Source organism: Macaca nemestrina, chromosome 10 (assembly GCF_043159975.1).
Source record: "Macaca nemestrina isolate mMacNem1 chromosome 10, mMacNem.hap1, whole genome shotgun sequence".
Classification (NCBI taxonomy): Eukaryota; Metazoa; Chordata; class Mammalia; order Primates; family Cercopithecidae; genus Macaca; species Macaca nemestrina.
Genome location: NC_092134.1, coordinates 128,054,613 through 128,076,484, shown reverse-complemented (window position 1 = coordinate 128,076,484; position 21,872 = coordinate 128,054,613). Strand labels below are relative to the sequence as shown.

General features: G+C 39.9%; 1 protein-coding gene across 2 annotated transcripts in view; it reads right to left on the bottom strand.

The window, feature by feature from the left end:
* The window catches only part of LOC105481967 (glutamate ionotropic receptor NMDA type subunit 2B), a 442,762-nt gene that overhangs the window by 380,023 nt on the left and 40,867 nt on the right, over positions 1–21,872 (bottom strand). The gene's annotated exons all lie outside the window — the stretch shown is intronic.

The window sequence follows — 21,872 nt, the reverse complement described above, 5'->3', positions numbered from 1 at the left end:
AAAAAATAGAGACTTCTAACTCCAGCTAAGAATAGAGATTCACACCCCTTTCTGGGAAATTCCCACAGTGGGCCTGAGTTTCTTTTCCTCCACACGCAGATTCCAAAAGTTCTACATTTATCTGCCTGATTTCAATAATTAGCATGCATATAACCAAACCTTCCCACAAATATGCACACTGACCTGACCTCCTTTACCTCCAGTCTTCTGAGTTAGAGTGTGTATGTTCAAAGTTTGGTTCTTAGAGACCTTCTGAATCCAGTTTATACTTTATGGTTCTAGGAGTCCCAATATATCATCCATGTAAAAAGCCAACAAAGTCAAGTTAGGAATTAAAAACTTCTATTCTTCAAATATTCTATTTTAATGATGCCAGTGAAATACCCCCATAAATTGAATCATTTGTTTCTCTCACAACTTTTCTAAAATTCAAACTCTTTCCTAAACTAACATTCCCTAATATGTACTTTCGGAATGACCTCAACATTTTAGAAATAGTGGCCCTTTCTGACATGAAAGATTCCAGGTAGAGGCCATATGGCTTTTTGTTTTTTTCTTAAGGACTTATTAATATCTCTAAAAATAACAAATGCCATGTGATGCAGTCTTTTAAGACAGTCCATCAACTTAAACTAAGTCTTTGGGTTTACTAGTGGAAAATGACAGTATCCATTTATAAGAAGGTAGGGAAGCATCCAAATGAAACCCATAAAGCTGTTAACCAAGATCTTGCTTGAAAATTGGAAGCTGATGGGGGGAAGGTCTTCTTGGAAAGGGTCCATGGCCCTCCATTCTGAACACTGATGGGAACATGGGAGCTCAGGAACTGAAAAAAAAAAAGCAGACATTCTTGGGGTCATATCAGAATCAACTTGAAAATGAGAGCGGCGATGATGCAGATGAACTGGCTGGAGCATTTGATGCCCTTTACCACGGGAGGAAGATCACATTCCTGCAGATGAATACACCACAGAGCCTTGCCATTAATTCAGATTTTCTCCCTTCTGTCTTCCCTAAAGAGCTCATCTCTGAAGAGGCCTAGGGTGGTAGAAAGCCCTCAGAGGAATTCAGTCACAATCTTGGGACTAAGAGCCCTCCTCCTCACTGAAAAAAAGGAATTAGAGCTGGGTGTGGTGGCTCACGCCTGTAATCCCAACTACTCAGGAGGCTGAGGCAGGAGGATTGCTTGAGCCCAGGAGTTTGAGACCAGCCTGGGCAACATAGCAAGACCCCATCTCAAGAAAAAAAAGGGATTGAGAGAACTAGGAGGGTGGTGAGTAGGAGGTGAAGTGAAAAAATGAGAGTCAAGAGAATTAAATTTCCCCAACTCACTTATGCTTCTCACAGAAACATCATTCATTGGTACTTTAACTTCTCAAGGAGAAAATTCAAAGGAATAGAACTGAAGTAGAGAAAAGATGGGATAAGACTGCTTTATCTTAGGCAAAAACATCATTTTGTAATTGTGCAGGATATTGTTTGTTGATCCTTAGCACCATTCTCACATCTCTAAGCTCTCTGTTGCGTTCCAGGTTTATGAAGCCTAGAAACTACCTTCCTTTCCTAGATGTTTTTGCTAGCAAGTTCCTGGTTAGATCCCAGCAGTGAGAGGCTCCAGACTGAGGTGAGGAAGGTGGAAGAGAAAGAGAAGCTGCTACGCTCCAGGTGTACTTGGAGGACGTCACTTTGATGTTGGCCTGTGGCAAAGGTACAGTTTTGCTGGTGACATCAGGCATCTCCGGAGAATCACCCACTTGCCTCACTGTAGTCCTTCACTTACATTTTTCCCGAATGAAGCTTTCCTGTTCTTTACTCCTCCAGCCTTCTAAAGATTGTGTAAACCTCAAATTCCCTGTATTAAACCACTTCCTCTTCAAAACACCCAAGGTGGCTTCTGTGAATCCTGACTAATACATTAGTCTGCCCCATAGTTCTCAAGTTGGAGGACTTGTACCAATCCTGACGGCACTGAGGATATGTAAAACCCTAACAAAGCACAATATGTATTCTTGAGCCATTTTACTCAATAGTATGCAATTTTAGAAATTTATTTTTATATTGAAATAATCACTGAAATATTATAGGGAAAGGGCATTTTAAAATAAAGTTTTAGGATCCGGGCATAGTACCTCACGCCTGTAATCCCAGCATTTTGGGAGGCTGAGGCAGGCAGATAATTTGAGGCCAGGAGTTCGAGATCAGCCTGGCCAATGTGGTGAAACCCCATCTCTACTAAAAATACAAAAAATTAGCCAGGTGTGGTGATGTAGGCCTGTAGTCCCAGCTGCTTGGGAGGCTGAGGCACAAGAATCACTTGAACCCGGGAAGCAGAAGTTGCGATGAACCGAGATTGCGCCTTCAGCCTGGGTGACAGGAGCAAGACTGTGTCTCTAAAATAAAATAGAATAGAATAGAATAGAATAGAATAGAATAGAATAGAATAGAATAGAATAGAATAGAATAGAATAAAAAAGTTTTAGGACAAAATACAAAACCTAAGAGAAAATAATTCTTGCAGAAGGCTGCTTGACATTGCACTCTCAACCTGAAGGATGAGCTTCTACCCTCCTCTGTAATTTTGAGTATCTTGATGGAAGAGTTTGCAACACACTGCACATCTTTCTCTCTATACATCCATCTAAGTTTCTCTTGTGTTTCTGTTTCAGAAGGGATTTCAGATGGTACAGCAGTATTGGGGAGGTTGAAAGTCTGTACATTCTCTGTGAACAGCAAGGCAGGTTCAATTAAGTCAGAGTTTCCATATATATCTTTTCTTAGCCTACTAGAATGCCAGATCCTTGGTGGCAGGGAAGACACCGTGTCTAATGAGCTTCGTGCCCAGTACTGCGCATCTCCAGCAGTCCCTGGCCCACAGTAGGCATGCGATAAATATGTTATTCCCTGAATTGAAGAATCAGTGGATAGATGGAGAGGCAGATAAGTATGTACCAAGCAAGAGCAGCAACAGAGGTTGCATGATATGCAATATATATTGATATATTGTTAAATATATAACCTCGACCAAGTTATTTTGCCTCTAATCCTTAGGTTCTGTATCAGGAAAATGAGCATTATTGTACCTATTTCTCAGGATTGTTAGGGTAGGAATGAAGGTTTGAGAGGTGGCACAAGCAAAGTACCTAGGAAGGTGTCTTGCAGACAGTAAGCTCGCCTATATAATATATATCATTACCAATTTTTACTGGATTTGAGTAGTGTAAAATATGCTTAGGTTATACAAGTAGACTGAATCTAATTCAATCTTTCCTCAATGGTTCAGAGAGCACTAAAGTGCTTCAGCAGGTCATCTGAGACATGGTGTCTCCAGTTCACTAGCCAGAGTGGCAGATAGCAGGGTGCCCTGGGTGTCCGAGCTCAAACCCCCGCTTCCACAATGGAAGCTGGCTAGAAAAAACTAGCTGATGTTTTGACCACATGGCAGTCTTCCAAACTGAATTGTTATTTGGGTTAGGATTACAAGATTAGCAGAGAGGAGCGCACAGTCAATGAAATAATACATTTTGACTCCAAAAAAGACACTGATATAGCAGTGCATAAAATTTCAAATGGGCAAGAGTGTAAAACTCATCACAGAGGCTAAAACCTGACTAAAGGCAAATGAATAATTATCAATGATAATGTACACGGGCAGAGGAATCCCTGATGGGGAGCCTGTGGCACCCGTGGTAAGTCCAGTTTTATTTAACATCTTAGTTAATGATCTGGAAAAGAGATAAACAAAAAACTAAAGAGAGATGCCGAAGTGGATATCTGTTGGCTTTGCCTGCTGGGCACCTGATCTCCTACTGGTGGTAACAGCACCAAAACTATGCTTTGGGAAACAACCTCTCCTCCAGTGGATAAAATCTCCATGGAATTGTCAAACAACGTGCCCCAACCTCCCTTTTAAAAGATGGACAAGTGATCTATGCTGGGCCAAAAGGATGCTCTCTTCCTGGAATTCTAATCTTAAGCACAGTATCATGAAGATTTTTTGATACAAAGACATTGAACTATCTAGCATCACTTATTCCAGTAGCATATCTCTGAGAAAAAAAACAAAAACAAAAACAAAAAACAAAACTATTAATTCCTGCTACCTACATCCTTGGAAGCACCTGGCATTTTTCCTTTCCTGTTTTTTTAAATCTAATATAGTTCTTTTTTTCCTGAAATTAAGCAATGTTATTTTATATGAGCTGCCAAAAAAAAAAAAAAGGCCCCAATAATGGAGATGCAGCTTCCACTAAATCTAGGGTATGCATTCTGTTACATTTTGTTTATCTGATCGCTCAGCAATTCTCAAAATATTTTTCAGACACTACTGTAAGAAACACCACAACAGATAAAGCAGTCTATTTTAAAATCACAGTGTTTAGATTCATCTTGGAAACAATTCACATTGACATTTTTCTGGAAAAAAGAAATGTATTCTAATATTCACACATAACAGAACAAATCACCTAACCTTAGAACTAAGGTGAAGGCAGAGAATCAGACATGAAATTGCAATGAGATGAGGCACTTTTAAATGCCATTAAAGTTCTATATTGCATAAAGTACAACACATTAGACATTAGCAAAATACATCCATGGTAAGTGACCTCTATGATACATTGTCTGAGTTATTAAGTACATATTTTCTTTAAAGAGAGAGAGTAGGCAGAGAATAAATCCAAGGGAGTTTAGAGAAGTATACTAAAAGTGAATCAGGTTATCCAGGGTAAAGGGATGAATGTTCACAATACACTTGCTGTTTTCCAACAGCCCTGCTCTCCCGGGTAAAAAGCATGGAGGGATGCCGCCATCTTTGCTTGGGGCTAAAAGAAGCTCCTTGTTTAAGGGCCATATTTGCTGATTACAGAAAATTTAGCCACTGTGGACCAAAAGAGGAAATAAAGTCTAAAGGTGAAGCCAGTCTACCCTCAGCCCAAATGGATGTTTCCACCGCTCAACAAACACCCTACACTGTCTCCATGACAACTCACCTACAGTGCTTTTGGGCCAGAATAAGAAAGCTGCTCCAACAATAACTAATAAGGCCACTCTCTTGTAAGGAGAATTTGAAAAGGAAGGATGAATATTTTCTTCTCAGTTTTGGAGAGAATCAAGATTCATCTCTTACCCTATAAGAAACAGAGAATCTTACTCTTACTGTTCTTTCTTCCCAGAATTTATAACCTGTGCCTCTGGGGGGACTAGTCAGTGCCACATTCTGGTTAGTGCTTTAAAAAGACCCAAGGCATACACTGCACATAGCATTTAAAAGTGGTAGACAGTAACAGGTATGTTGTATATGGATAAGGTATCTAGGATAGTATCAGTCAGGGTCCCAACATAAAACAGATGGCAACTCCAAATGGGAAGACAGAGGAGAGTTTAATGAAGGGACTATTTTAAAAGGTTTGGGCAGAGTCAAGGGGAACCAACAAGGACTGGTGAAATACCCAGGTTCTGACAACTGTGAGAGCTGTTATCACCCCTGCTCCCCCAAAGAACAGAGGTAAGGGAGCTGCTAATAGAACCCAGCAGGAGCTGGATGTGTAAGAGTGGCCACCCTGCAGGAGATGTGGCTGTGGGGAGAAGAAGGCGGGGATTCTCAACCCATGGCACAGCAGGGAGAGAGGGAACTGGGTAAAGGGCCATCTAACCTCACCCTCCTGACCGCTCTCTCCTGGCCAACGCTAACCAGATTCTTAGGAAATCCACTGATCCAGTCTACAGGGTTCAGTCTCATTGTGGTCAAAGCAGAGTGAGAAGAATGGGAAGAGGATCTAGAGGAGCAAAAAGAGGAATATCTGTATCTTCACTGATATCTATATTTCTCACACCATGGCAACTTTTCACATATTCCTCCAAAGTGTGTGATTTTTTTAACCCTTCTATTTCTGTGTGAGATCTCCTTATCCTCTCTAAATGGTAATCTACATTTTATTTAATTTTTGCAGTTTTACACCCTAGAGCATAGGGTGCAAAAGTGGTATTTTCCTATTTCCCACTATCTATGCCCAGGCACAGACATGGACAAAACCTTCCTTAAGGCTATAATCATGAAACAAAAATGAAGGCAATGGTAGAAATGCTAACTGTCCTTCAAAACCTCAAAAGACAAACAAAATCTGTGCTTTAACAATATATAAAAACCAGAATCCAGGTATCATTTAATGCACACCTGAAACGAAAACCAACCCAACACTAAGAGTACCATTAAAAACAATGGCTGAAGCGCCAGTGCTGCCTTTGACTATGGCACTGACCTCCACTTAGCCTGGCTTCACCTTAGAAACAGCTCTCAGCAGCTCCCAGTCTTTGACTACAGGCAAAATCGTGGCTTCCCATAAAAACTTGACCCAGGACCCTGTTTTCTGCAAAATCCTATTTTATGAAGCATAACAGAGCAGGAATAACAGGAAGAAATTAAGGAGTAATTTAGGAATGTGATGTTAGAAGAGACTCCAACAAAAGGAGAGCTGTTATGTCACAAAAGGACTGCAAAAGAAAGTAGGACAGCTGTCATCTTTGAGATGTTTACTGACAGAATCTTCAAAGCACAGCCTCCTTTTCTGATTTCCACCATTTTGAAAAGAAACATGTTTATGGCTCAGCAGGTCAGACCAGCACTTCTTACACTTTATCTCTCCCTGGACAGTGGCACCAGATGCTTTATGATCAAGCTGCCTTCACCACCATCTATGGCATTAGCCTCACACTTAAAGAAGGACCCCCGAAACAGCCTGCACTTCCCTAAGAGCCTTAAAACTAACCAAGCCCAATAGTCACCTTACTCCACCTTTAATTCTCGGCTATTAAAATTCAAACATTTCAAAGCTATTGAAGCTATTAATAGTGCAATTTTGATGAGCTGGTTCAAAGTCAGCATTAATGACCTGTTGATGATTTTAATGGTTCCTGCAATAAGTACTGTGAATGACCTATTGTTAAAATACGGTGACTGGCTTTTACATTAATCTATTAACTCTTCTTTTCTCATCATTCTTTCCAGACTAAAATATTTCCTTCCTTTCAATTTGAAGAGTTCATAGATAAAGAAAACTAAAGTACACAGAAAGAATACATTTTAGCAACTGACAATCAGAGGAGGCAATGGAAAGGGGCAGGAATATGCCAGATCTGAGGTAAAGGCCAAGTCCTGTGTATATGAAACTGTGAGTTAGAGAGGGAATAAATCCATCTAGACCAAGGAGAAGAAAGGGAAATGGTGCAAATTCAGAAGGCAGAAAATGAGAAGATGTTGGAGATGGATGGAATGACCAGGCCAGGGAACTACTAGAATCCAGAATCTTCAAAAAGCCACTCCAGCTTCGGCAACATACACCCAATAACAAAAAGCGACATCTATCCCCCATTTATCACTTCCAGGTTCACTGCTTTTGTTCTGTACCTTATTGAATCCCAGGGCTATCGACCCTTGCCTTATGTGTATCCTTAAGTCCACCCACACCTAAACAATGTACATTCCTGTCCTTCTGGGAGCAGAAGCAGCTACTCTCCTGACTGGTTTTATCCTCCTCCAGTTGACAGCATATGCTCAGAGACCACCTTGTATGATAACCCTCCTTCTCCAGTTACTCCAGCATCATCCTGCCCCCATGAATGGAACCTGGATGAGAGGCGGGAAGGACGTCCAACAATTATAGGAGCAGAGTGAGTCTACAAGTGAGCAAAGTCAAGGACTTTACCACCTACCTGGCTCTGCCTATATTTTTAAAAACACACATTTGTATGGAAAGCCTTTAAGGAGATGTAAATGTGTATGGAAATTCAGGAACCAAGATATATGACTAAGAGCATTTGGGTGAAAGATAAAATAAGACAGATAATAATATCACTGTAAGAGTAGAGACCACCCAGCATCTTAGCCTGACAGAGGATATTGAATATATTTACTGAAAGAAATCACAAAACTGGCAGAAAGGCAAGATATGATAGCGATACAAGACTTCAATTATTTAGACATGCTAGAAGTTTAATTCTTTTAAAACAGGGCATCTGATTTTTCCTTCTAACAGCAGTATTTCCCTGGAGGTTATGAAATCTTTGAGAAGAGCTGCTATTGGGGATTTAATTTTCCACCTCAAGGAAGCCTTAGTCACAGGCTAGAAATGTTCTTTTCTGTAAAGTGACAGATAGTAAATATTTTACACTTTGTGGGCCATATGGTCTCTGCCTCTGTCATAGCTATTCACCTTTGCCCTTGAAGTGCAAAAGCAGCCATAGACACTACCTAAAGAAGTAGATGTCGCTGTGTTCCAATAAAACTTTATTTATAAAAACAAATAGCAGACCAGATTTGGCCTGCAGACTGTAATTTGCCAACCCCTGCCCTAGATGGTTATATGGAACTAATGATGTCCCAGTGAGAAAATGACTACATCCTACTGGTGTTTATACTAGCTAACAGAGAGGGTGCAGCCATATGCAGAGGCTCACACCTGTAATCCCAGCACTTTGGGAGGCTGAGGTGGGAGGATCGCTTGAGCCCAGGAGTACGAGACCAGCCTGAGCTACATAATGAGACCTCATCTCTACAAAGAATAAAAATTAAAAAAAAAAAAAAATTAGTTGGGTATGGTGGTACATGCCTGTAGCCCCAGCTATTCAGGAGGCTGAGGTGGGAGGATCACTTGAGCCCAGGAAGCCAAGGCTGCAGTAAGCTGTGGTCCTGCCACTGCACTTCAGCCTGGGAAACAGAGCAAGACTCTGTCTCAAAATAAATAAATAAATAAATAAATAAATAAATAAATAAATAAAGGAAAGGGGGATGCTGTGGAAAGTATGATAAAGAAAATAAAAAGCTTGAGGCCAGGAGCAGTGGCTCAACCTGTAATCCCAGTATTTTGGGAGGCTGAGGCGGGTGGATCACTTGAGGTAAGGAGTTCGAGACCAGCCTGGCCAACATGTCTCTATTAAAAATACAAAAATTTGCCAGGCATGGTGGCATGCACCTGCAATCCCAGCTACTTGAGAGGCGGAGGCAGGTTGAACCCAGGAGGTGGAGGTTTGTGATGAGCTGAGATCGCGCCATTGCACTGCAGCCTGGGTGGCAGAGCAAGACTTCATCTCAAAAAAAAAAAAAAAAGAAATAATGAATTTGAGTCCATGGACACATCTAAAAGAGCAATGTGATTTAAAAGAGATTCACTGCTTTAAATTATTTCATTCTGGCTGTATAATAGCTAACAATTCTAATTCAGAAGATATTTAAAGGAGATAATATGGTTACCTAAAAAGTTATGTGATGAAATCAGATTATGTAACAAAATATATAGAAGATAAAGATGCACTCATAATATATAAAAACAGAACAGTTATAAAAGTATATAAAGATAAACTTGTAAGAAAAGTGGCTAAAGCTTAGAAAAAAATGGTAAAAGACTTGTTAAAGCTATGTTCAAAAGAAAGTGATCCAGGAAGTGATAGAAACAGTTTTGTGTGATGATGGAAGGTTAAAAGATGACAAAGAGAAGGCAGAGGCATCCAACTTTTATCTTGCTTTTCATATCTTCCACAAAGGAAAATGATCTTCAAACTGCAAAGGGTAAGGCAAACATGGTTTAAGATAAAACTGAAACACTATATGGGAAAAGAAATAGTTAAGAAGTAGTCAAGTCACTTAAACCTATACATCAGGTACTGTCCCGGGACAATGACAACAACTTAACAACAATGGCTAGTGTTTATTGAGTTCTTAAGACATGCCAGGCATTGTGCTACATACTTAATAAGCATTAACTAATTTAGTCCCTACAACAATATTATGTAGTATGTATTATCATTTTTCCCATTTTATGGATGAGCAACTAAAAATTAAGAAACCTGTTCAAATTCCCAGTTAGTAAGTAGGTCCTGAATTCACTGTGTCTAGCACATAAGTCTTGCTTTTAAAGATACTTAAATAACCTGAAGGTTTATTCAAGAATCATTATCAACAATCCTTAAGAAATTACTCAGAATAAAAAGATAACTAAATGGCAGACTGGCATGGGTTGTCATTTTTAAGACAAACAAAAAAAACAGTAAAATCCATAAAATATGACCAGTCAGAAAAGCTCTAAACCAAACTGTTAAACAAATGGTGCTGTTGCTTTAAAAAATACAGTATGTGATCACCGGGAATCAGCATAGGTTCATTACTGGTCCATTTCTGCCCTATCCCTGCCCAACTGCCAGTAATAATAACCCTAACAACATAATCTCAGCCCAGATCCAATCCTGAGTTTGGGAAAGGCAGGTCTTACGTTATGCTAAAGAAGATTTCCATTAGTGCTGGATAGCTGTAAACTGTCTTCTGCTGTATACCTGCTGTTACTACGCTGGGCCTGAACAAAGCCCTGAGTGTCTAATGGAGCATCCAGCTTTCCTCTATCCTGACACCTGTGAACAACAGCCTGACATAATGACCTGCCTAGGTCCCATTTCCAAACTCCATGTCAGTGGTTTGAATCTGAGCTTTACCATTTACAAGCAGTCATGAAACCTAGGGTAAACTACTTCACTTCCTTGATAATTTCTTCATCTGCAAAATAAAGCACCCTAGAACCCAGTAATACTGAGTTACTGTGATGGTTCACTGCAATGGTTAAGTGAGAAAACACATATTAAAGCACTCCGAACACCATAATATGCTAAATAAATAATTATTGGCCAGGCGCAGTGGCTCATGCCTGTAATCCCAACACTTTGGGAGGCTGAGGCGGGTGGATCACGAGGTCTAGAGATTGAAACCATCCTGGCCAAAATGGTGAAACCCCGTCTCTACTAAAACTACAAAAATTAGCTGGGCATGTTGGCGCATGCCTGTAGTCCCAGCTACTCTGGAGGCTGAGGCAGGAGAATCGCTTGAACCCGGGAGGTAGAGGTTGCAGTGAGTTGAGATCACGCCATTACACTCCAGCCTGGGCGACAGAGCCAGACTCTGTCTCAAAATAAATAAATAAATTATTATTACAAGTTATTAACCTTATTTTTTAATAGAACTTTATTATAACCTTTGCTGATAGGATTACTAGACTGGTGATTCAGACAAACATAAATACATGGGATCTTGATTTCGATGGGGGCATTTGGCCAAGTTTCCTATGAGATCTTTGAGACTATACGAGAGAATGGTGGGCAGATTCCGGGTGCAATCAAGGAGGTTCACAGCTAGATGAGGGGAATGCAGCTTAGAAGGAGCCTTTGTGAACTGGTCCAAACTCACCCACGCAACAGCAGCTTCCACCTGCCCCTGATCTTCAGCCAGTAAAAACCAGACCCTCTGATGTTGTGGGGCCTTCCCACCATTAACCTGTGTTTAAAAATGGCCTTTGGTTTGTCTACATTTGTAGTAATGTATCAGTAATTTATAATTTATACCCAGTTACTTCCACAGAATGTGTGAAGCAGCTAACATGTTTATTAATGATTTGGACAAAGGCAGAGGGAGCTGCTTATAAAAGGATGACATCAATCCCTGAGTGACAGAATTTGGACGTAAAATAGACCTTGGCAAGCCAAATCAAACAAGATGAAGTGCAACAGTGACAACCACCAGATCCAGCACTTCAGTCCAAACTGCAGCCTCCCCCCCCAAAAAAAACCCATCTATATAATAATAGGATGGAGAAGTTGCTTTGAAATAGCATGTGTGTTCAAGATTTAAAGCTCTTAGATGATAATATCAATCAGAAGTTCAATGTGATCGTAAAAAAAAAAAAAAAAAAAAGCAATGCAATCTCTCTTAGGTTACAACTGTAAACATAGAATACTCAGAATGAAGAAAAATGTTTTCCTGGTATGTTCTACGTGGGACAGATCACACGTGGTCTACTAGTTCAGTTCTAGGCATTACCTAGAAGCACTTGAGGTCATATAGAGGTGGTTTGACCGGAAAAAAAAATATTTAATCTAAAAATGTTAAATTATACTAGTTGAAAGACCCAGTAGCATTTATTTCCTAATACTTGCAGAACATCATTTACTCACACTCTATTCTCCCTTTAATCCTCTACCGATATTGCTTGTATAGACGTCACCAGTAATCCCCATATCACCAAATGCAATGGTCAACTTGCTATCTCATCTTCCTCTGTCATCTGCATTCAACAATGTTGACTATCCTCTTATTTGTGAAATGATTCCTTTCCTAGCTTCAATAACACTTCAGTATACTGGTTTCTTCCTACTTCAGTGGTCAGCCTTTTCTGTCTCTCTCTGACTCTCCTCCTTTTTTCACCTTCTAAAATCCCTCCAGGGATTGATACCTGACATTTTTTTCCATCTAACTAGGCTCACTCCCTAAATGACTGCATCCATATCCATGACGTTAAATACCATCTCTATGCTGACGACTCCCAAGTTGATAAGTCTAGTTCTGACTTCTTCAAACCTCAAGACTCAAATGGATTTCTAAATCAGAATTACCTCCAACTAATTCAGACAAAAAACACTTCTTATTTTCTTATACCAAAGTTGCCTCTCCCCAAGTCTTCCATGTCTCAGTTAATACCAGTACCATTTATTCAACTGCATGGTCATCCATAATTCCTCTCTTTCCTTCATCCCTCCATATGCAACCCTCCGCAAGTTAAGTCAGCTATACAGTGAATATATATCTAGAATCTAACACTGTCCACCACCTCCGTAACTGCGACCTTAATCCCCATCATTTCTCACCTAAATGATGAAACAGCCACCTAAGCATCTCTCCCCCTTACAAACTATTCATTCTCTAGCTAGATTAAAACATAAAAAAGACAACATCCTCCAATCATCCTCTTTCCATCACACTTAGAATAAAGTGACTTTCCATTGCAGAATAAAAATCCAAACCTCTTACTGTAGCCTAGAAGGCCCTCGTGATTCAGTTCCTATCTATCTTCCAAATTCCTTTTTTAAATACACTTATGCTCACTACATTCCAATCACATTGACTGTCTAGCTACTGCTCAAACATACCAAACTCGCTCCTGTGTTGGGGCATTTGTCCTGGTTGTTGGCTCTCTAGTGGCCCATTCTCTTTGATCTATCAGGTATCTGCACAAATGCCACCTACTCCAATAGATCTTCCATGACTATATTACCCAAAAGAACCCTAAACTCTCTATATTTTTTGAGGAATTTCACATTATCTAAATGTATATCATGTTTTACATGATTAATATTTATGTCCTCCACTAGCAAGTCAGTTCTACAACAGGGCTTTTGTCCATCTTCTTCATCACTACATTCCCAGTGACTATAGCAATGCCTACCACTAAATTGGCAGTAAATGTCTGCCTACTAATCTGTGCATTACAGATGTAAGCCACCACATCCAGTCAAAAGTCTTTATTTTAGATGTACTAAGCATTCAAAAAAATGGATGGGAACATGGAAGAGAAGTCCTGAGGGAGAGGACACAGAGAGGCCTTTCTATGGTGCCTACCCTAAAGCTTCTACCGGAAAGACTAAGACTAAATGAGAGAGATTTCCAGAACTAGGAAGGATACAGAGAAAAGGTCAGTCAAGAACAAAAAGGTTGGGAGAATCTTGATTTTAGACTTCGCAGAAATCAGGATGAAGTAGAAAGCATCCAACCCTTAACTACAAAAGCCTAATTTCTACACTATTCTCTTCCCGGAGAAGGTAAGTAGAAAGACTTCCTCTAAAACTATTGGTATTTCTTCATTGGTATTCCAAAATAATGGTACACTGTTGTTTGCAAGGAAAAGGGCTTTGTCGTGTGTGTGTGCGTGTGCGTGTGCGTGTGTGTGGCCACAGCTACTGTTGGGCAGCTTCTCTTGCATAGCTACAGCTTACAGCTCTCACCAGGCCCCCTAGGCATGTTTCCTTTTCCCCTTGCCCATTCAACTAGGGGCGATCACAGCTTCCAGCTGTTGCTAGTCTCCAACCTGTTAGTTATCAGCTCATGCTAAGTCTCTTATTTCTTCCCATACCTCGGCAAATAGTCCCTTTATCAAACTCTCTTCAATTAAACCCTTTGAGTATGCCATTGTCTCCCTGCCAGGACCCCGACTGAAACACAGGTAGGACCCAAGAGATGAAACCCTTCCCTGGGGCAGCACCTTCTATCCAATCAATTTAATGTGGCTGCTATATATCTCTGTTTTGGTCACTACTTGAACTCCAAGACTGGTAGATTAATTTAACAACAATCTCTGTTTCTAGCTAATAACCCATTGAATCACCATTCCCCCAGAAATCTCCTTGATATAGCCCTACCTGAATATCCTTACACTTGCAATTCTGTTCTATTTTTACTCTCCACTTAACCCTGCCTTCCCAAATGCAACCCACTAGCCATTCCCTAGGATGCCTCTGATGCTGCTGGTACCTCTGCAGGAAGGGTATCAGGTACCAGTCAGAGCAGCTAAGACTCAAAGATGAGCATGTGGCCCTGCAGAGGAATTAGAAAGGAAACCAAGAAAGTAAAGTAGAGGCCCATGGTGGAACTAGGCTGTAAGAACTGAAGGGATGGCTGCAGGTGCATGACCAAGTTGCCAGACACTACAGGTGGGAGTGTGTAGAGCTACTTGCTGTGGTAAAGCCTGGTTTGGGAGGGGGACAGGTCTAAGCTAACGGAATGAGGTTCACCCTGCCTGAAGGTGAGCAGGGCTAGAAGCAGTAACAGTGAATATTTTCCTCCTCCTCAAACCTTCCTCTTAACCTTCAATATCTTCTGCTCACCACCAGCCTACTCAAATTGCTGATTCTCCTAAAACATCTGTTACCACCACCAAGTCCTACCACTTGAGGAGACTATATGCCCATAGAGGCATGAATTCTGCCTTCTATTTCTGCTGTGTTTTCTGTAGCATTTAGCCTAGTGCTAAGTATCAAGAGGACTTCAGAAAATGTTTATTAATTCACTAGCTCATCTTGGCAGCTGATTTCAGTGACTCTCACAGACTCAAATCCTAATATTCCTTGACAACCCATGTCTACCCATACTCTTCCTCTGTGTCCAAATCTCTCCAGCCAACTGTTTCCATTTACGTTTTTTCAAAAATCAAAAACTACACAATAACTAAATTTCCAGAAGTTGCATGCCATTGACTCTCATCTTTAGGAAACTATTTGGAAATAGGGTTAGATACTATAATTTACATATACATTATTTCCTTTTCTTCACAAAATTCCTTAATGGTGGGATGTGACAGGCATTGTGACTTCCACTTTAGAATTAATAAAACCAAGGCTCAGAAAGGTTAAGTAACTTATACAAGACTGCAGGGCTTGTAAGTGATTTTAACTCAGATTAGAATCCAGGTCTGTGCCTGCTATTCCACAGTGCTTCTCTGTTAGCACATCTCTCTTCCTACCCCAGGTTGATATCCTCTTTCCTCCACAGGCTACCAAGCAGGTATAACATCACAGGGAGACATAACAGGGAGATGCCCATAACAGGGCATCTGGCCATCACGTACAACTTCATCGCTGGCAGGAAGCCAAGACCCCAATACACATGCTGAGTCCTGACGCCTGGCTTCCACTTGCTGCTGCACTCACTCCTCAGGAGTGATGCTCACCAGAGCTCTATACGGAAAGCATGGCTCCCAGTTCTGATGTCGACAAAGCCATGTGTGCTCATACATCCTCAGCCTCTGATCATCTGTCAAGGCAGCTATGACCAGCAGCCAGAAAATACTCTGCTCTGGTGCTCTTCTAGGCCTCCAGCTAAAAAAATCCGACCACAAGCAGCAGCTTGTTGTCTTACTTCCCCTTTTCCTGGTTCACCTGAATGGATGAGATGCTTGTTTCCATTTTCCCTCTAAAAGAAGACCCAAGTTTTCTGGGAATAGACAGCCAGGAACTCCTGGGACTGTAAGATAGATAGAAGGAACAGTTGGTCCACAGATGAGAAAAGTATATGGAAACATAAGATTAACTTACGGTTTTAAAGAGCCGTAGCTGAGTAAGTTTGACCCTGTCATAGCTATTCAAAAGGCTAGCATATGTGACCAGGAAAAAATTGTAAGCCCTCTGTATCATGCAAATCTTGACTATAAGCCATAGTTAGTAACTGCTATGCTAAAACAGGACTCAATAAACTACTTAACTTAACACCAACCTCAGAACATAACATGACTGCACCCTCTATTGGGATTCCCATGCCAATAATCATATGTGCATTTATGAAGCACTTCATCGCATCCTTAGAGGAGAAAAGCATTTTCCCCCCGGTAACAATGACACTGAATGATATTCCCAGAGCACTGGCTATTGTCAAGTCAGACAATATATGATTTAAAAGCATTAACTTGATTCAAACTGCCTGGGTTTGAATTCAGACTCTGATACTTACTAGTTGGGTTTCCTGCCATGAGTTACATAGCCCCTTACGCATCTGTTTCCTCGCTTATAAAACTGTGATAAAAAAAAAAAAGTACCTATTTCATGGCATTATTGTGGGAATTAAACTAAATCATACATGTAAAGTAAGTAGAAGAATACCCTACAGAAAGTAAATATTCAATGAATGCTAGCTATTATTAAACACAAAGATAAGTGGAAAGCTTCTGCTTTTTGCCATGATAAAATCCCCGATTTCAGGCTAGCTTCCTACTGGAAACGACTATAAAGTTGGACAAAAGATGTGAGGCAACTATTTCCAGGCAGTGGACAATAAGCAGCATAAGACTTTGATTCCTCAGAAAATGAAAACTTTATGAGATGAGCCCATAATCATCCTGGTTCTTTGGCCTAGAGACAATTTCCGGACAGAGAGCTGGAGTCCAAGCATAACACAGTGGCCGCACTGTGCTGAGGAGGCAGCGGTCATAGCTTGTGGCAGCTAAAGAGGCTAGAATCTACAGGGTGGATTATCAGAGACACCTGTGCAAAGAGGGCCCCATAAGTCCAAGACGAGGTAACATGTGAATTCATGGCTGAGGGCTGAGTTATACATGCTCAAGGAAAGACTTCTAAGCTTTTCTAGACAGCACCCATTACAGCGTTAAAGGTAAAACACAGTTAGTAGGTTGAGCACTGGTGGGGAAAGGGAAGTGCTGGAACTTGTTGGAGTTCCAGCCCTGCCAGGGTAGAACAGCCTTCTTTAAATGTTATAACATCTGCGGCATCAGTCTGAGATTCCAGAAATGCCACTCTGTAGGAGTAAGATCTGTACCCCAAAATAAGACCTACTGTAGTCTCACCCTAATAAAGACTACATTCAAACTACAACAAAATCCTCAAGGAAACAGTTTAAAGATTGAGTCTGACCAATTTAGAAGGACTTGGAAAATGCCATGAGTTTTCCACAGAAATAACAAAGTATAAAATCAAGCCTGCAAAAGTTCAAGGTGATCAGCCAGTATTTTAGCTGCAAGAATTCATACTTTGCTAAGGGAAACAACAGAATACAGTGTCTCTAAAGCATATTATCCAAAATGCCCAGTATTTAATTAAAAAATCACTTATACATACAAAGAAAATGGAAAATGTGACACAGATTTTGGACTTGGCATGTGAAACTTTAAGGCAGCTATTATAAATATGTCTTAAAAAGTACAGAAAATATGCTCAAATAATTAAAAGTAAATATGGCCCTAATGTGTGAACAGATAGAAAATCTCAGTAGAAAAGCAGAAAATTACAAAAAAAAAAAAAAGATGTAAATAAAAGTTCTATAACTAGAAAGTACACTAACTGAAATGGAAAAAAAAATCATTGTATGGGCTTAACAGCAAATTGGAAATGGCAGAGAGTTGGTGAGCTTGAAGACAGATTAATAATATCATTGATCTATTCTTATTCTTTTATATTTTTCACCTTGGCTCTCTGCCTAGAGACAATTTCCTGACTGCAGTAAAGAGCTAGAGTTCAAACACAGCACAGAAATAGAAAAAGGGGGTAAAAAGATTGAAAAATGAAAAAGCTGCATGTTAATATTTGACACAATATTAAATAATCTAACATATATATATATATATATAAATTGGAGGAGTCCCAAAAGATTTTTTTTTTAATGAGATTGAAGCAGGAAAAAACATGTGAAGAAATAGCAGCCAAAAATTTCCCGAATGCCAATTCGATTTTCACTGACTTACAGGTCCAAGAAGCTCAGCAAACCCAAGAAGGATAAATAAAGGGAATCAAACCTAATTATATCACAAACTTCTGAAGACCTGGCTAAAGAGAGGATCTTGAAAGTAGCCAGTAAGAAAGAAAAATAAATGAAGTACAGGGAAACAAGGATAAAAATGACTGCTGACCAGAAGACAATGGAACAATATCTCTAAAGTGCCAAAAACAAAAAAGAGGAAAAACCTGTCAACTCAGAATTCTATTCTCCAAGAATGAGAGAAGTAAAAGCATTTTAAGATAAACAAAAGCTAGGTGACAGAATGGCCTTCAGGCTGAAGGGAAATAATACAAGATGAAAACCCAGATCTACAAGAAGAAATAAGATGTACTGAAAATGGAAAATAAGTGAGTAAATATAAAAGATTATGTTATCATTCTTTTTATAATTTACAGGAGATAACACTGTTTATTAAAACAAAAATGATTATAACGTGAGGTTTATAGTATACATAGAAGTAAAAGATAGGACAACAGTCATAATAAAGACAAGGTGGACAGTCATATGAAATTATCCTCCTGTGAAGTTATTACACTTCTGAAGTGGGAAGTGAGAATCAAGAAACAGGAAGTAAAAATTGGGAGGTGATGGGTAGGAAGTGAGAAACAGGAAGTATGCAATGTCATATGTTACGTGTGAAGAGATACAATGCTGACTCTAAATAGACTAACGTAATTAAGAATGCATTTTTTAGCCCCAGAGCAACCACTAAAAAGATACTAAGTAGAGGTATAAGTAAGAAGACAACAGAGGAAATAAAATAGAAAATATGAACATTTTATTTACCCCAAAGAAGGTCAGGAAAGAAGAAACAGGGAAGCAATTGTAATCAGAAATGACAAATGAAATCCAAATAGCAAGACATAGACATTAGCCTAACCACTTCAATAATTACATTAAATATAAATATACCAACCCTCCACTTAAAGGGCAGAGATTGTCATGCTGAAAAAAAAGCAACACCCTTATAACTTATAAATATGTTATTTATAAGAAAAGCATTTTAAATATAAAGGAATATATGGGTTGAAAGTAAAAGGATAGAAAAAGTTGTACCCTGCAACTACATGATCCAGCAATTCTACTTTTTGACACATGTTCAAAATAACATTTGAATGTAAATGTTCTTTGTAGGTTTATTCGCAATAATCAAAAACTGGAAATGATCCACTTGTCCATAAATAGTAAGCAAATTGTGGTATATTCATGAATTCAATATTCAATAAAAAGGAACAAATACTGATATGCAATAAAATAGGCAAATCTCAGACATTTGGCTAAGCAAAAAAAGCTAGATTCAAATGATTACATAGTGTGTAATTCCATTTATATGAAATTCTAGAGCAAACAAAGCTAATTTGTGAGGACACAGATCAGACTGATGGTTGCCTTAGGTAGGGAACTGGTGAGTAAAACTGACTGGAGAAGGGCACAAGAGAACTTCCTTTGATGATGGAAATGTTCTACTTCTTGATCAGAGTGCTAGATATACAGTTGCATATGTTTGTCAAAAGTCATGGACCTGTACACTTAAAATATGTAAATTTTTGTGGAAATTTTACTTCAATAAAGTTGATTTAATTTCTTAAAAAATAAAGACAATTAAATGCTTCTCTTCTCTTTTTGCCATTACATGAAACTTCAACTCATTCAGGAAAGGAAAAGAGAAGTGGAGAGTTAGAACAAAATAGGAGCTCACCTCAAAAAAATTTAACTGTTCCCAACCCCTTGTCTATTCTGAATGTAGTCTTTGAATTACCATCCAATATCATTATTATTGTTGCTAATCAACTTTGTTGGTCTTCAGTAGTGTTAAGTTATCTAAAAATCTAGTTTTTTAAATTCTCCTGTGGATACGAGAAGTTCAAAAACACAAAATACATTCTTGATATGGTTTGGATGTTTATCCCCTCCAAATCTCATGTTGAAGTGCGATCCCCAGTGTTGGAGGTGGGGCTTAATGGGAGGTGTTTGGGTTATGGGGCTGAATCTCTCATGAATGGTTTGGTGCCTTTCCCCAGGTAATGAGTCCTCACTGTTGTAGTTCACAGGAGATCTGGTTGTTTAAAAGAGCATGGCATGCATCCCCTCCCTCTCTCTTGCTGCCTCTGTTGCCACATAACACACCTGCTCCCCCTTCACCTTCTACTATGATTGAAGGTTTCATGAGGCTCTCACCAGAAAGACAGATGCCTGCACCATGCTTTTTTTTCCATTTTGAGACAAGGTCTTACTCTGTCACCCAGACTGGAGTGCAGTGGTGCAATTTTGACTCACTGCAACCTCTTCCTCCTAGCTCAAGCAACCTTCCCAATTCAGCATCCTGAGTAGCTGGGTGCACACCACCATGCCCAGTTAATTTCTGTATCATTTTTGGTAGAGATGGGGTTTCACCATGTTGCCCAGGCTGGTTAAAATGCTTCTTATACAGCCTGCAGAATCATGAGCCAAATTTTCTTTATAAATTACCCAGTCTCAGGTCTTTTGTAACAACGCAAAAAGGACTAATACAGTTTTTAATCCAAGAAACATACCCAGCCCACAGAAAGCATACAGAATACAAAACTAGAAAGGTTGAGTGTGCCTGTGTGTTAGGTACAGCATCAAGGCAGGAGCTGGGAAGCAACCACAGTGACCCATAAACCAGTAAGTGCAGGTCCATGGCCCAGTAGTATTTGTATTGCAAGCTTATGAAAATGTGGAGAAAGGAGTTTGCAATCCATAGATTCTATTAGTAATTTTTACCAGTCCACTGAGATATTTACAGTTTCACCATTCTAAGTGAAACCAAGACTTAAATATTTTGCAATAGGGCCTACCTTTTGAGTCTGTTCCATCCCATTCACCTCTCAGTGCCCTGATGCCACTTACACCCACAGCATCTGGGAAAACGATATAATTTACAGTTACCTAGATCCATTTTGATGGGCTTTACCTCAGACTACTTTATGATTTATGGAAAAGCAGAAAAACCTTCTCACCTTTAAAGAATTCCACATAGCTCAGCCTGAAGGCATTATTCCCCAGTGGTTTTTATTTCTTACCTTGCTATTTGTCCTCCAACTCATCTCCTTGGCACACACACACTCACACACACATACGCATGCAAACAGATAGGGCTCCAAACTACCAAAATGATGAAGTGGGAGAAGAGATTGATTTATGAGGGTAATACAAGGGGTATAACTAGAAGATAATGGGGTGAAATTGAGCAAAGGGAAGTGTAGGCTGAATCTCAAGAAACATTTCAACTCAACAGAGTGTAAAGCAAGATCCCAGGAGAAGCCAGGGAAGCCCTATGGCTGGAAATCATTAAACACTCAACCATGGGAAATAACAGGTGGCCTGGCTGGTAGAAAAAAAGGGAGCAGGGGTGAAATTTATATTTCACTAAAATCCTAGAACTGCTTTGCTAAATAAGCCACTCTGTGAGGGATGAGAGTTCCATCTCTGTATTATCTCTCTCCCTCCCTGCCCCAGCCCAACACACACCTCACAAACACCCATGCTCTCCACACACCTTCCAACATGATGATTGGAACTAGGGAACTCTCCATACACCTTACAGGGACTTTGGGGCTCTAATTCACATTAACCCTCTCTCCAATGTCCCTTCATTTCCCACATTTTCTTTCACTAACCATTATATTTATGCTAGTGCCCCAGTATGGGTAGCACTGCCCCCAGGGAAAGCAGACTGACATATATTCACACACACACACACACACACACACACACACACACACACACAGTAGGTAGGAGGTAGATAGGAGGGTGCGTAGACAGG